Below are 14685 nucleotides of genomic sequence, written 5' to 3'. Positions count from 1 at the left end.
ACCAGTTTTAGGTAACCCTTGGAAACAACTGGGGATGCCCCCATCCAACTTGTCCTCCTCCAAGCTAGGGCATCTGGACTTGGGGCGGCATTCCACATCCCTTAAGGGGATCCCCAATAATGGGAAGCTGGGAACTGATCTCCACTTTCCCAACTGGAGATCCTGCCCAATGTCAATTCCCACCCAAAAGCTGTATCTAATATAAAAACAACCTCCTGAATGGAAAAGCTATCTGTATTGTCTTATCATTACAGGGTTTCAGGTACAGTTATTATCTGTCACCACAGAATACAATAACATATTTCCCAAGCTAACTTCCGCAGTTTCAGAAAGGTCTTAGCAAAGCCATTGCCATGCCTTTGGTTGGTGTAGATGAGGCTGGGCCAGGATCAGGCTGCCCTGTCGAAAGAAAGAAAGATCAGAACCAAATGATTCAGCTTAAAGAAAAGTGGTAGACTTTAGATGAAAGGTCTTTTATTTCCCTTTTGACAGCATTGAGGATCAAGGTCACAAATGGTTTGCATGAGAATTTTCTCCTTTAGATAATTCCACGAAAAACAGCAAAGCCACAATTTGTATATTTGGGGAGAATAAAACATGGCAATAAGGATGTTGCGTCAGGAGATTGTAAATCAGGCGTGGGGACTCTTTGGCCCTCCAGGTGTTGCTGAACCACAATTCTCATCATTGCTGGTCATTGGTCAGGCTTGCTGAGGATGGTGGGAGTTGTAACTCAGCAACATCTAGAGCAGTGTTTCCCAACCTTGTGCCTCCAGATGTTTTTGGCCTACAACTCCCATCATCCCTAGCTAGCAAGACCAGTGGTCAGGGATGATGGGAGTTGTAGGCCAAAAACATCTGGAGGCACAAGGTTGGGAAACACTGATCTAGAGGACTGAAGATTCCCCACACCTGTTGTAACTTAAGACGCTGGACTAATTCAAATTAAAGTATTGAAACCATCCTGTAGACTTTTTTTTAAAAAAAGCAGGTAAAATAATCACCCCCAAATTACCCTAAGATGATGGGCTACTCTGGTGCATGATTCCTACTATAATACAGAAAAGAGCCCCATTGGGACTGACCTTCATTGCCTTTCATTATCTGTCGTGCTACCCCTAGCAAGAGAATTGCATGGGTTCATATGAATGAGAGCACAGTTATTCTGCAGCAACTCCAGCCCCATTAAAACTACTGAAGCTGCACCAGGTTTTAACAGAGGTCAGTGGAAAAGCTCTCAGTAACTCCAAAGTGCTTTGGATCCAACCTAGGTCTGCATCTAATTTGGCTCACTTCATTTCAGGTCCAGGCATTTGTTAACACTGCAATTTATAATGTTTGCAGCTCTGAAAATTCAGACCTTAATCAGTGGCTTTAGCGTCAAATCAAGTCAGAAAATGCAGGAGGGGGCTTGGGAGAATGAATGCTGATATATATATATTTCTGATAGCTTGCAGGAAAACAATGTTATAGATTCCTCCATACAGTTTTTTTTCCTTCTTTCATTTCATACACATAAAAAAACCTTAATTCTGCATTGACACTGAATATATTTAATTTGTAAGAAATGAAGATACCGGGACTGAAAACAGATTAGTATAAGCTTTGTAGGCTGCTTCAGTGCTTCTGCAAATGAGCTACAAGGGTGGTGATTAATCTGGTGCACTTTAACTTTTAAATTTATTCTTAAAATTCAGCTCCTCTTACAAAAAAAAGTTTCTTTCCTGTCACTTAAGGCCCTTGAGAAAAGTTTTTCTTTTTTGAAAAACAAATTAACAGAGATTAGCGTTTCCTTACCATTGTTAAGATAGGAGCCTATCTGCTTCTTTGTTCGCAGTTTTTATGCCTTTGCACTGCAAGACAGATTCATTAGGAATAGCCTACAAAAAAGGAAGTACCTCAGTAATATCAGTCAAATTCTAGGCTTATTTCAGACGCTCCCATGCCCTAGCCCAAGGTTCAGAACCTGTGGCCCACTGTAATATATGATGTCAGGAACAGGTAAAGGTGTGGCTGGGTCAAAGAGGGCTTACAGGTGCTACTGATCAGCTGGTCAGAGGGTCCGACACAATGGATGGGTTCTCTTTGAATTGGAAGCTGTAGCAATGGAAGGGATGTGAAAGTTCTGCATTCTCTCCATCTAAGTGCAGGTTGCATATATATGTAAACAAACCATATATCATGAAGGCACCACAGTCCCCTCTGTCCCTCATGTTTTCCAAAAGGATACACAAACCCTGGTAAGTGCACCTGGAACCCCTGGAATCTTGCACCGCTCAGAGATTGGGATGGCTTGTAACAGTATATACACCCAGGGGCGGCCCTACCATTAGGCAAAGTGAGGCCTAAAGCGTCAGAGTTGGGGTGTCAGAAGCAGCCTCTTAGCTGTTCCTCCTAAGACCTCCAGTCATCCCCTCTGTTGGAAGACAGATCTATGCAGCCCATCCTGGGCTACCTAAACCTGCATGCTATCCCATCACCAGAATTGAAGTAGGATTCAGCTGCCACTCTGTGCCTGGAATAGGACGGGGACACAATCTTGTCCTTTGCTTCAGGCAGCAAGATGTGTTAAGCCAACCCTGTGTATGCACGCCACCTAATGTAATTCACAAATAAGGATTCCAAATAAGGGCTACATTCAGATCAGCAATTCACTCCAGAATATATTGATCATGTGAGTCTACTCTATCCTCTACCTTGGGTTAAGTACTTAATTCGTTCCGGAGGTCCGTACTAAACCTGAAACTGTTCTTAACCTGAAGCACCACTTTAGCTAATGTGGCCTCCTGCTGCTGCCACACCACCAGAGCACAATTTCTGTTCTCATCCTCAAGCAAAGTTCTTAACCCGAGGTAATATTTCTGGCTTAGCGGAGTCTGTAACCTGAAGCGTATTTAAGCAGAAGCATATGTAACCCAAGGTACCAATGTATTGCAACAATATTTCCTTAGTATATCCGCTATCTCAGCCAAAACAAAAGGAAATCACATGCACCCTAAAATCTGTGTTCTTGTATGGATCATGCTTATTAGGCGTTCACAACAATTAGAGCCGTTGCTCTGGCTTTCCTCCCCTTCTTTTCTTAATTGATGAGTCAAAGCGAAAGTTTCTGTAGAGAGCTTGATTTATTTTAGAGGGAGAATTCAAACCTGAGCATGTGTTGGGAAAATAAATCAAGTAAAGATTTCTTTGTGCTCATTATAAAGCAAGAATAAACCTACAGAGGAGCAAAGTATTTTCCTTTCCTTTCCTTTTTTTTTAAAAAAGGGGGAATTACACTGTCAGAAATGGATTTTGCATTAAACTGTGCCTACATACACTATGCAACGTCTCAGTTGTGATCACAGCAAAACCTATTATACTGGCCATTATACTGCACCACTTTATTTTGCAGGATCTATTTCTGAATATAAGAGGGGGGTTTTCCCCCTTGCTAACAAAGAGCAAACACTAACAGGGAGAACAATGTCCTAGTAAATATCTCTCTCACAAAGTGTCGTTCTCGGCTTCGTTTCTGTGAGCCTCTGTGGCACACAATGAATTATGGTAATCCTCAATGTTCATTTAATTCCTTCAACAGAAAAAAAACCTTCTGAGGCCAACATCGATATTACCGCCTACACTTGCCACTTAGAAGTGTTTCCCATTGAGTTGATAGAACGGTAATTCCCAGACTAGTGTGCCATGTCATGTGCCAAGGAAATGTGAGACCAGAACATGCATCCACAGAGGAAGCCTTCTGCTGCAGCCTTTTTCAGACACCACCTACTACCACCAATGTACATGCCCCCAATGCTGGCTATGCTCCAGATTGTAATGTGAAAGTAGGCAAAGGATAAGATAATGCTCCCTCCCATTTTGTTTAAAGAATCTGATTTGCTTACATCTGTTCTTAAATTTATTACCTAAGTTTTATTGTGTTTTGTTGCTTGGGGTACTTTAAATAACTTTTAAATGTTTTAACTTAGTTTTTATTTTATTTTCAATGGTATTTTTTATCACAACAGAGTTTGCCAGGCATAGACAAACTCGCCCTCCAGATGTTTTGGGACTACAACTCCCATCATCCCTAGTGATCAGGGGTGGTGGGAATTGTAGTCTCAAAACATCTGGAGGGCCAAGTTTGCCAATGCCTGGTGTTTGCCATCCTGAGCTCCTTTGGAAGGAATTTAATAAATCAATAAAATCAATGAAGATCCAGAGTCACTTCTGTCAGTGACTTGTCAGTTCAAGAGATCAGGTTATGGAAGGAGTGGATCTTACATTCGGGGGCAAAAAGGTTATCTTTATCCAAGCCTTTGGAAAATCAAGCATATGGACCGGACTTCAATGTTCAGGCAACTGCTTCAGAACTTCTTCAGTATCTCTTTCTGTAGTAGGTGAACTGCTGCAGAACCCCTGGAGATCTCTTGAAGTGAAGCTATAACGAAATCATTAGTTTCCTTAACAGTATTTCTCTTTCCTTCATCTCATTTGAAATACAGGAAATCTATTCTTCTTTAGTCTTTCTACAATTTATTTTTTTTGCTAAAGGATTTAAAGAATTATGCTCTCAAATCAATACTCTCTTTTGAGCATCCTGCCAATAAGGCATTCTTCTTTTATGAAGGAAGCGATCAAATCTGAACTCACAATGGAAAGACTCACCCAACCATCTTTGGGATTTCTTTCAGGTGGTTAGCTCAGTCTTAAAATGCTCATTGTTGCCATTATAGGTGGTAGATTTTTAAATCAAAGACTCCTAACAGGTCACCATGAGACCATTACAAATACTTGATCTCTATTCTCTTTGAAGTGTTGCTAGTATAAGGGATAATGATAATAAAAAATGATTGAAAACTAAGGTAGCTTGAGGATGTGCTTTCAAAAATACTAAATCTAGCCATTTTCTGGGCAGTAGAGATATACAAGCTTTTCTCCATCATTAAAGGGTCACTTTATCAATAGTCCTAACCTGGGTAGGCTGGTTATTTCTTTTAGGACAGCAGATAATGATCTTCCATCAATGGAAGAATTCCTTCCATCAGGGGAACATCCCTTCCTTCAAAAAAAGTGAATCTTTGATCAAACCATTATCTTCTGTAGCTGCAGATACGGAAGGGATCAACCATGTGACCAGGTTTAAATGTGAGCCTAATAAATCAGGAGTTGCATGCCCAGATGCTGTGTGCCCAATACCCCTTTGATGCTGTATATGTAGAAACTGAAAGGACCACAGTACAATGTCACTTTGGTTCTAATTAAGCTGCAACTTTTTTGATGACAGATGTAAGTTTTGGCTTAGGCATTGAGGGTCTCCGCCTGCTGGAAGATTTTCTGGGGGATCAATCCTGATATAGGGTTGACCTATGACAGGTATCAAACCATGACAGGATCACCACCTTGGGGAGTGCTATGGCCCTTAGCCTTCTACTGGGCATATGGACAGAAGCGCCTCCCCTAGGATTCCTTTAACTAGATACCCCATTTCCTTGGAGGATAAGACTTTAACTGCCCCCTTCTGTCCTTGACTAAAGATGATGAAGAAGAAGAGTTTGGATTTGATATCCCACTTTATCACTACCCGAAAGAGTCTCAAAGCAGCTAACAATCTCCTTTCCCTTCTTCCCCCACAACAAACACTCTGTGAGGTGAGTGAGGCTGAGAGACTTCAAAGAAGTGTGACTGGCCCAAGGTCACCCAGCAGCTGCATGTGGAAGAGCGAGGAAGTGAACCCGGTTCATCAGATTACGAGTCTACCACTCTTAACCACTACACCACACTGGCTCTCTTACTCAGTGCCTTATTTACCAAAGTTGTGATGATTGCTATGAGGTGGGGGGTGGGATCCAGATAAGCCCAATTAGTCTGAATGAGAAATTCCTCCCTGGCCTTGAATACAGCAACTGATAGTTCCATAGAAGGACCCTACTAAGGACCCCCTCCGTTGGGTGGGTGCTAACCATGCAACAAGGGAGGGTGGGTGGAAAATCCAAAAGTCACCGCAATGCTGGGTGAGGAGGCAGGCCTAATTGAAGCCTGGGGAGCAGACCTGAGTGAAGACTCCAGCCTGAGTTGCAGTTAGCTCTGCCCTGCCTCCAGGCCCGCCTGTGATTGGCCAATTTTCAGGTGAGCCAAATTCAAAACCCCTTGACCAGCAAAAGAGAACATGACATCTCCCACTGGCCATTGAGACTCCACCTGAGGAGCCTGACAATGGCAGCAGGGCAGCACCATGGCACAACTGTCACCTCACAAAGGATGAAGACAGGACATGCAACCAATCATCATGATTATCAAAGTTGATGTCATTGGCTCTGAGAATTCTAGGCCAGGGGTCAGCAAACTTTTTCAGCAGGAAGCCGGTCCACTGTCCCTCAGACCTTGTGGGGGCCTGGACTAATTTTTTTTGGGGGGTGAACGAATTCCTATGCCCCACAAATAACCCAGAGATGCACATTAAATAAAAGCAAACAAAAAACACGCTGATTCCCAGACCATCCGCGGGCCGGATTTAGAAAGCAATTGGGCCTGATCCAGCCCCTGGGCCTTAGTTTGCCTACCCATGTTCTAGGCTGTCTGCGAAGTGTTCCCCAAATTAACTTTAGCGAATAAACTAATTCAAATACACTTTATTGAAATGCATGCTCCCAGGAACTATGTTGTTGTACCCTTCCTGACTTGAAGCAGACTCAGGTCAGACATTCTTTGCTAAATTATTGCAGCTAGAAACACCATGGGAACTGTATGCAAAAGCTCTCTGTAACCTCCAGAGTCCACCTGCAAAATGGGTCAGATCCCCTAGAACAGAACTAAACGTATCTAATCCTTAGGTTCAGTCTAATCCATTAAGATAAACCTCATTAGTACTAATCCCTTTTACTAATTACAAAAGTTCCTTAAAGCTTTAAGATTGCATTACAGATAGGAGGACATATTAATTATACCCATGTGACTCCATTTACCCACATGAAATCCACCAAATTGCTACTTTGGTCTAAAGCAAAAGATGATGAACCAAAATTAATAAGTATAAGAAGTCAACTAAACTAAATAATCTTAAATTAACACTGCAGTTATACTGACCATTGCTTTCAAAATTAATAAAAAGCAGTAGTGTTCTTGAATTCTGATGGCCATCGAGATTTAGATTAACTATAATTCTTGGGTGAGTGAGAGTTTGTTTGGACTGTGGGTGAAAACCTGGAGGCTGAGAAGGAGAGTGTGTCAGAAGGAAAAGGAATTGGCATGAGTTTATATCTATTAGTAAATTTGTATTAATGTAGCATTTTTATATGTGACTATTTTTGTAATATTTTGTTTAAGTTATCTGATGTTGCTACCATTTTTTGTACACCACTTAGAGAATATATATTTTTGGAAGCCGCTTTTTAATATATTAAGTGGTATAGAAATCAAATAATCAATCACAGGCATTGAATTCTAGACCTTCTGGTACATCAAGCACTTTACCAATGAATGGGTTGCATGGCAGATCAGCACTAAATGCCTTGCACTTCATTCTAGCCTTGCTGGAAAACCACATCATACACTTCTAATTTATGTTGCATTTATCATTCAGTCATTACAACTCTCTCATACAAACAAAATGTTAGATGTCTCTTGAAGGGGAGTGCGAATCATAGCGCTGTCCTCCCAAAATAAAATTGATCTGTATTCATTTGTCTTCATAATTCATAGTAGTGATTGGGGGAGTTCTTCATTTTTATTTTTCACAGTGTGAGAACAAATGGCTCATTAATTTTAAGCACATCAGTCTGCAATCCATGTCAGATAGAATAATGACTGACATTATATAGAACACAATGGACTGAATGTACAAATATAATTTCCCTGCATTCATCCGTGTTTGCATAGGGAAAACTTTTAAGAATCAACTGATGAGAGAGGTGCGTAATTTAGCGGAGGCAGGAAGAATGGGTGATGGGTACAGATATGGGAAATTCTGGGTAGAGTGGATGTTTTGTAAAAAGACATGGCTTGAAATGTCCAAGACATTAGCATCTAGCAGAATGCCCACCATGTAGGTAGATATGTAAACCCTTCTTACCTAACACAGAGAGCTCTGGAGATTCTATGGATCTCTGCATTCTCTGAATGTTTAAAGACACAGCACACAATTGCATCCCTGCAGGATGCCTGCCACTGTAAGGACACTCCATCCTCTGTCAGACAGACTCAAAGGTGGAGAGTAGCCTTTGCTTTCACCACAGCACTGTTAATGGCAGCCATTCGGCTGTGACATCATTGAGTACCAAGCCACCTGTTATCTTCAGATTCCTAGACTGGAGTGCTGAACTTGCCCACACTGGTGAACGATGGAGCTGGTGGAGTGGAATGGGGTGCTGCAAATTTGCATGCATAGATAGATAAAGAGATCTGAGAATACATTGTACCATGTCTGATCTAACAGGAATGGTCCTGTTCAGGGTTCTAGCTAGCAAGCCATACGCTTTCCCACTTACTTCCTTACCCACCTCCCCTTTCTCCAGCTGACACTATTTCCTGGGTTGTTCTCTCTCTACACCCCCTCCCCAATCTATTTCTGCATACCTGCATACCCCCCAAGCATGCCAATACTTTCTTCTCATTTCTCAACTGATATCAGCAATGTTGGCAAAAAGAGGGAAATTTTGGATGTATATGCTAGACACTTTAACACTGTATAATGTCAGTCTGGAGGCAAACCTTTCTGGACAGCCCATCATCAAAACTCTATAACTGCCAGGTTGGAAAGAGCATAATTTCATTTGTATCAGAGCAGCTCGGGAAGGCAGAAGCAAAAACATTTTTCAACGTCAAAAAATACTCCATTTTGTTTATCATAGCCACATGTATATTATTTTCGTTACCACTCCAAGCTTGTGGGAAGTGTTGTTTAATATAACAAAGCTGTCATCCTATACCACCTGAAGTTGCTATTAGAGGAAGTGATGCGTTTGGCCATATTCTTTGATTTGTATATATCCTTTATATAGAGGATATATAGTGGGATGGCCAACTAACATGGCCAGTTAATATATTCATGCAAGGGCTTTTGACCTGATGCTCACTAGTGGTGAAAAAGAATTGCATGGAAAGCACTATCTTATTAAATTGATATCATTAAATCAGTCGGATGAACTTATCCAAAATAAGTGGTAGGCTTTCTATTTCCAGTGGTGTAGGGAGATCTTGGCCGAAATCCCGTATATAGTTAGATTGTTTAAATTCAGTTGAAGTCTTTAGTATTTAAGTGTCATCACTGTGCACAGGATGGTCATTCTTGAGGGCATTCCTATCATTCCGCTGCCACCAAATGAGCCTCTTAACTAACATAAGGCAAACCTTCCCCATTAATGCTTGATTGAGAATTATATGCTTTCCAAAAGTTTTCTATGACAATGTCAATGTACGGTACATTTATTAGGAGTGGAGCTTTGGAAGTCGTTGAATGATCTTGCAAGTGTTTGAGATTGCAGCTCCAGGAAAAAAGTTGAGGGGTTGCAATACATTGAAATCCATTCTCAACATATTATGTCAATGTCATTTCCGAAACTGCTGGAAATATAGCTATTTGGGTTGCCCTCCCACACCCACCCACTCCACTTAACTATTTTGCAGAATAACCATTCACAGGTTTGCATCATTTACGGGATGGAAAATGCTCAATGGACCTGGAATAATTATATGCTACTTCTAAGATAAAGGAAATGTTTCCTTAAGATAAATGTGACATTCTTCGTATTTTTCTACCATCAATATTTGCTGCCCAAGTGAAGGAAAAAACTTGAATAAGCATGTGAGAGGGAATGTAAATAAGAATATTGCATGCATTTTCTTAATATACTCAGAGATATCATCCATGAAGCTGCTTAGTTAGCAAAATTCTATCAGTTTCCTGCATAAAAATGGCATTAAAAAGCTATAAAGGCAGCTGTTTTCAGGAAACTGAGTCTTTATAGTCCCAAGCTGGAGATACTCTTGCACATCCCAGCATTAATAGTCATGTTTTGTTACTTAATTTAGAGCAAGCAACAACATAATGCAGTGTGACTAATGCAGCCTGACAGTAAAACATTGCCCGCCTCCCCAAAGTCCATCACCTGGAAAATGTGGAAATCAAAGCAATTTTCTAAAAACAAAGGTTAAATAGATCAAACTTTCAAAAGGAGAACACAAGGAAAGATTTGCATTTAAAAATATTTATTCGATACTATCTTTGTTTTTAAGGACAATGATTTACTCTAGTCACTTTGAAATCAATCAATGGCAACAGATTCATTGCCCAAGCCAAGTATGATGGCAAAATACTAATTGAGTCATCAGTGATTTGTACCGAGACAGCAATGATGCACAAATGTCCTAGACTGGAAGCAGCCTCCCCAGAGTTGCAAAACTTTGAGTCTGTGATGGTATTGTTCTCCATATATAAATCGAAAACACCCAGAACACATCAACCTATATTAGCAAATCTTTATAACGTGGTTCGTGAAGGAGCAAAATTCAGTGTAATTCTTCTACACGTAAGGATTTTCTCATGTAGGTCAGAGTGTTCTGAGTGCTTTAGATTAATATATTGAAAATAAGACCATCAAAGATTAATAGTTTTAGTGCTCTGGGAATGTTGCCTCCTACTCTACCAAGTGCCTGAGCTAATGTATCCCATAATTGATGGTGGAGTACAACGTAGGCATCATATGTTTTTAATTTCTCATCACTTAGGAAAATTGGGATTATGCAACAATATTGTTTATAAAATAGGTAATTAAAGCCAGAATGTGACCTTGTCATTTCAGACAATTTAAATTTTATATTCTCAGGATCTAAATTTTCTTTATCTCTAATCCGACATATTCTGATACTATAAAATCCCATTCTTTCTACAAGTGGCATCAGAGTTTAAAGGGCCCCATGAGTAATTAAGACACTGCCAGAATTCTTTTGAAAGGTTATCCTTGTTAAACTACGACCTCCGGTATTATTTTCACCAAAACAGTTTTTAGAGCTTTACAAAATAAGATATAAAACTATGCACCATCGTTTGCAATATAACATCAAAAACGGGAGAAAACTTGTTGTAAGTTAAAAGTGGTGTATATCATAGTGAGAAAGTATAGAATGACGGCTGATTGATTGTTCTGAACCCTTGGCCTACCTGGCAGCAAGACAGTATGACAAGTCCAAAGTTCAAAGTCCGAGGGCTAATCCACATAAGCAAAGTCCAAAGATCAGGAAACTCAGTCCAGAGTCAGTCCAAGTAGCCAAGTCTGAAGTCCAGCAGTCAGGATACAGTCCAGAGTCAAACCTGAAGCACAGTCCTGTGGAGGTCCAGGACCATCCAAGTCAAGGACCATCAACATGGTCAATGGAGCAAGCACACCAGCTTAGCTCTGCATCCCTTTTGTAATTTGCATGCTGAAAGCAGAATCTGGGCTTGATGAGGCATGTGACCCTCACCTGTTCTCAGCCTACTCCAGCTGAGGAACCACACACCTCCTCCCAGAGCTAGCAAGTCCCACCTGGACAGCTAGTGACTGGGCTATGGGCCCTTGCCTGCCTCAGCCTCCCAGAGCACCATTCCCACTGCTTCCTACATGTCAGGGGCTGCCATTCATGGATACAGGGGCCCCTCAGGCTCCAACAATGGGTCCTGCTGCTCTGGTCCCTGCGCACTGGCCCCCATCTCCTCTCCATCCTCCATCACCATGTGAGTACTTCCTTCCTCATCCCCTGCTTTGCCCAGTCCTGCCTACATCCCTCACTGGGGTCATCTTCCTCTTCTTCCTCCTTCTCTTCATCATGCCAGTTCCTGACACTGATTAAGAAACAGACAGATCATTCTAAATGAAGCTTCCAAATAATCATCAAGGACAGGCCCATGTATAATACATACATTACAATAATCCAGAAAGTCTTTTGCCAGAGCATGGGCCATTGTGGCCAGGCTATTTCTATAAAGGAACAGCCATAACTGGTGAATGCAAGAAGGCATTCTTCACCACAGGTGCTAAAGGTAAAGGTAAAGGTACCCCTGCGCGTACGGGCCAGTCTTGACAGACTCTGGGGTTGTGCGCCCGTCTCACTTAAGAGGCCAGGGGCCAGCGCTGTCCGGAGACACTTCTGGGTCATGTGGCCAGCGTGACATCGCTGCTCTGGCGAGCCAGAGCCGCACACGGAAATGCCGTTTACCTTCCCGCTGGTAAGTGGTCCCTATTTATCTACTTGCACCCGGAGGTGCTTTCGAACTGCTAGGTTGGCAGGCGCTGGGACCGAGCAGCAGGAGCGCACCCCGCCGCAGGGATTCGAACCGCCGACCTTTCGATCGGCAAGTCCTAGGCGCTGAGGCTTTAACCCACAGCGCCACCTGCGTCCCTACCACAGGTGCTACTTGAGTCTTAATCAACAAAGCTGGTTCCATCACATCAATGCATTGAATCCAGACTTGCCTTCCATGATCAGAAAAACGTCTAGTGCAGGCATAGGCAAATTCAGCCCTCCAGATGTTTTTGGCCCACAACTCCCATGATCCCTAGTTAACAGGGCCAGTGGTCAGGGATGATGGAAATTGTAGTACCAAAACATCTGGAGGGACGAGTTTGCCTGTTCCTGTTCTAGTGTCCATGGAAGGCTTTTGATCTAATGGAAGCAACCCATTTCTACCTACCGAGCCCTGCAGACTACCTTTAACACTGTTCCAGGATGTTGTCCATCTCCAGTGTGGCAGGTACTGCTGGGGGCTGAAGGGGTAGAGTGAAATCAGCAAAAGTTGCCCCCACCCTTCTGAGAGGATGCTTCCACCAATGGTAGCAAAGGCAAGATCCAATTTAATATAATTGCAGATGGAAGCCTTGCAGACTTTCCAGGTGGGAAGGTGCTCAGCAAATCACACAAAGAAAATAGCTCCTGCCTTGAGCATCACTTTTTAAGTTTAGACTTTTTCTCTGTTTAAGGTGAAAAATGAGATAAGCCGCATTGAAAGCAGGAGGTGAGAGTAGCACCCTTAATGTGCTCTGCTTTGTCTGTTGCTCAAACATGTTAATGTGATGCTTCCTGAAAATATGGAAATTAATTTCCTAAATGATCCTATTGCCTCTGCCAGAGCTGGAGTGGATAATTACTCTTTGGAGCCTTTCGTTTTTGTGAGATAATGCTAACAACTCTCTTGTGCAATATGATGTATCCGTATACTTCAGTCTCTCTCCCTTAAGTCAAGTACCTGACACATGGCCTACGATGTTGCAAATCTCATCCAGGTCATTATTCCCATTAAACACCTCAAAATGCCACCTGCCTTACCCAGGAGAAAAACTAGTGAAAGTTTCCCCTTGTAAATATCTGCAGCAGCAAGCTATATACAAAAAGAAAGAGATCACCTTTTACAAGATACTCAAGTAAAAGCTGTTATTTATTTTGTTGCTATCTTGGATCTTCACTGTAAGCACCAGGGACATCCAATAAAGATAGAGAACTGCAACGCAGAGTTGTCTGAGGCCCATAAAACACCCAAAGGTGATAAATTTCATTGACTTACCTGGCGCATTGGTCTGACTGGTGACTGCAAATCCTCTGTTGTTTATCAAATAAATAGCATGCCATTAGGCAAAAACATGCAAGCCAGCTCTGTAATTGCTCTTTTCAGCAGGTGGCATTGATATCTTATAGACAACCTTTCCATCAGTACAGACCATGAGCATAAAGAGGTGGAGATATTTGCAGTAACACAGGAGAATCAAGCAAGTCCATTTCTGTTTGATTAGATTAGTAACAGGACCAACTATCTGTATTCACCAAGTCTTCTGAGCACAGAACTCAATACTTAGTTCTGAGAGCAAAATTAGGGGTGGGATGGGAGAATACCTCAGTCTTTACTATTTATTTTAAAAGGCAAAGTCACAAACTAGAAGAACATAACTTATATTTTCTTTGTTTTTGAAAACCATTAAGTACTGTTTTGGTATTTGTGTTCTACTCAGAAGTCCCATTGACTTCATTGACTCCCATGTGTGTATAGCATTGAAACCAGAAGAAGAAGCGTATCCACCTGCATCGTTCTGCCTGGACACTGGGGTCCAGGGCCGAGGGCCTTCTGGCGGTTCCCTCGCTACGAGAAGCCAAGTTACAGGGAACCAGGCAGAGGGCCTTCTCGGTAGTGGCACCCGCCCTGTGGAACCCCTTCCTACCAGATGTCAAAGAGAAAAATAACTACCAAACTTTTAGAAGACATCTGAAGGCAGCCCTGTTTAGGAAAGCTTTTAATGTTTAATAGGTTATTGTATTTTAGTGTTCTGTTGGAAGCTGCCCAGAGTGGCAGGATATAAATAATAATAAATTATTATTATTATTATTATTATTATTATTATTAACCTAATGAATGAGATGAAGGGTTGCATCCTACCACGAGACCCCAAAAAGACTTTTACTCAAGCCTGGTAAATGTCACTGATCTAAAAGTGACTGTGAATTTAATCACCAATACTGCTTCATGTTTATCTGCTTATTGGAAGCAAGCCACAGATCCAGTAGTTTTGGAATCTCACAGTGGTTTGGAATGCTACTGTTTGCAACTGAATGCTACTATGCAACTTGGCACATATCAGAAGGAGGAGAAATAGATAACATGCACATAATTGTGTGGGCTTTCATACTGTTCCAGAATAACATATTTTATAATAGCATCCAACCATATATTATGTTTTCCTTATT

General features: G+C 41.7%; 1 long non-coding RNA gene across 2 annotated transcripts; it reads right to left on the bottom strand.

The window, feature by feature from the left end:
* Positions 1 to 216: 216 nt before the first annotated feature.
* On the bottom strand, positions 217 to 6218 carry LOC310826680. Of its 2 annotated transcripts, XR_014555924.1 has the most exons (4): positions 6032 to 6218; positions 4264 to 4420; positions 1798 to 1880; positions 217 to 399 (listed from the first exon to the last, which is right to left on the bottom strand). It is a non-coding gene; the product is annotated as an uncharacterized lncRNA (long non-coding RNA). The 2 variants fall into 2 exon arrangements; XR_014555925.1 differs by lacking the exon at positions 4264 to 4420.
* Positions 6219 to 14685: the final 8467 nt, after the last annotated feature.

Source organism: Podarcis gaigeae (assembly GCF_964106915.1).
Source record: "Podarcis gaigeae genome assembly, chromosome: 10".
Classification (NCBI taxonomy): domain Eukaryota; kingdom Metazoa; phylum Chordata; class Lepidosauria; order Squamata; family Lacertidae; genus Podarcis; species Podarcis gaigeae.
Note: the sequence above shows the minus strand (reverse complement) of the source record. Positions and strands in the feature narration are given on the sequence as shown.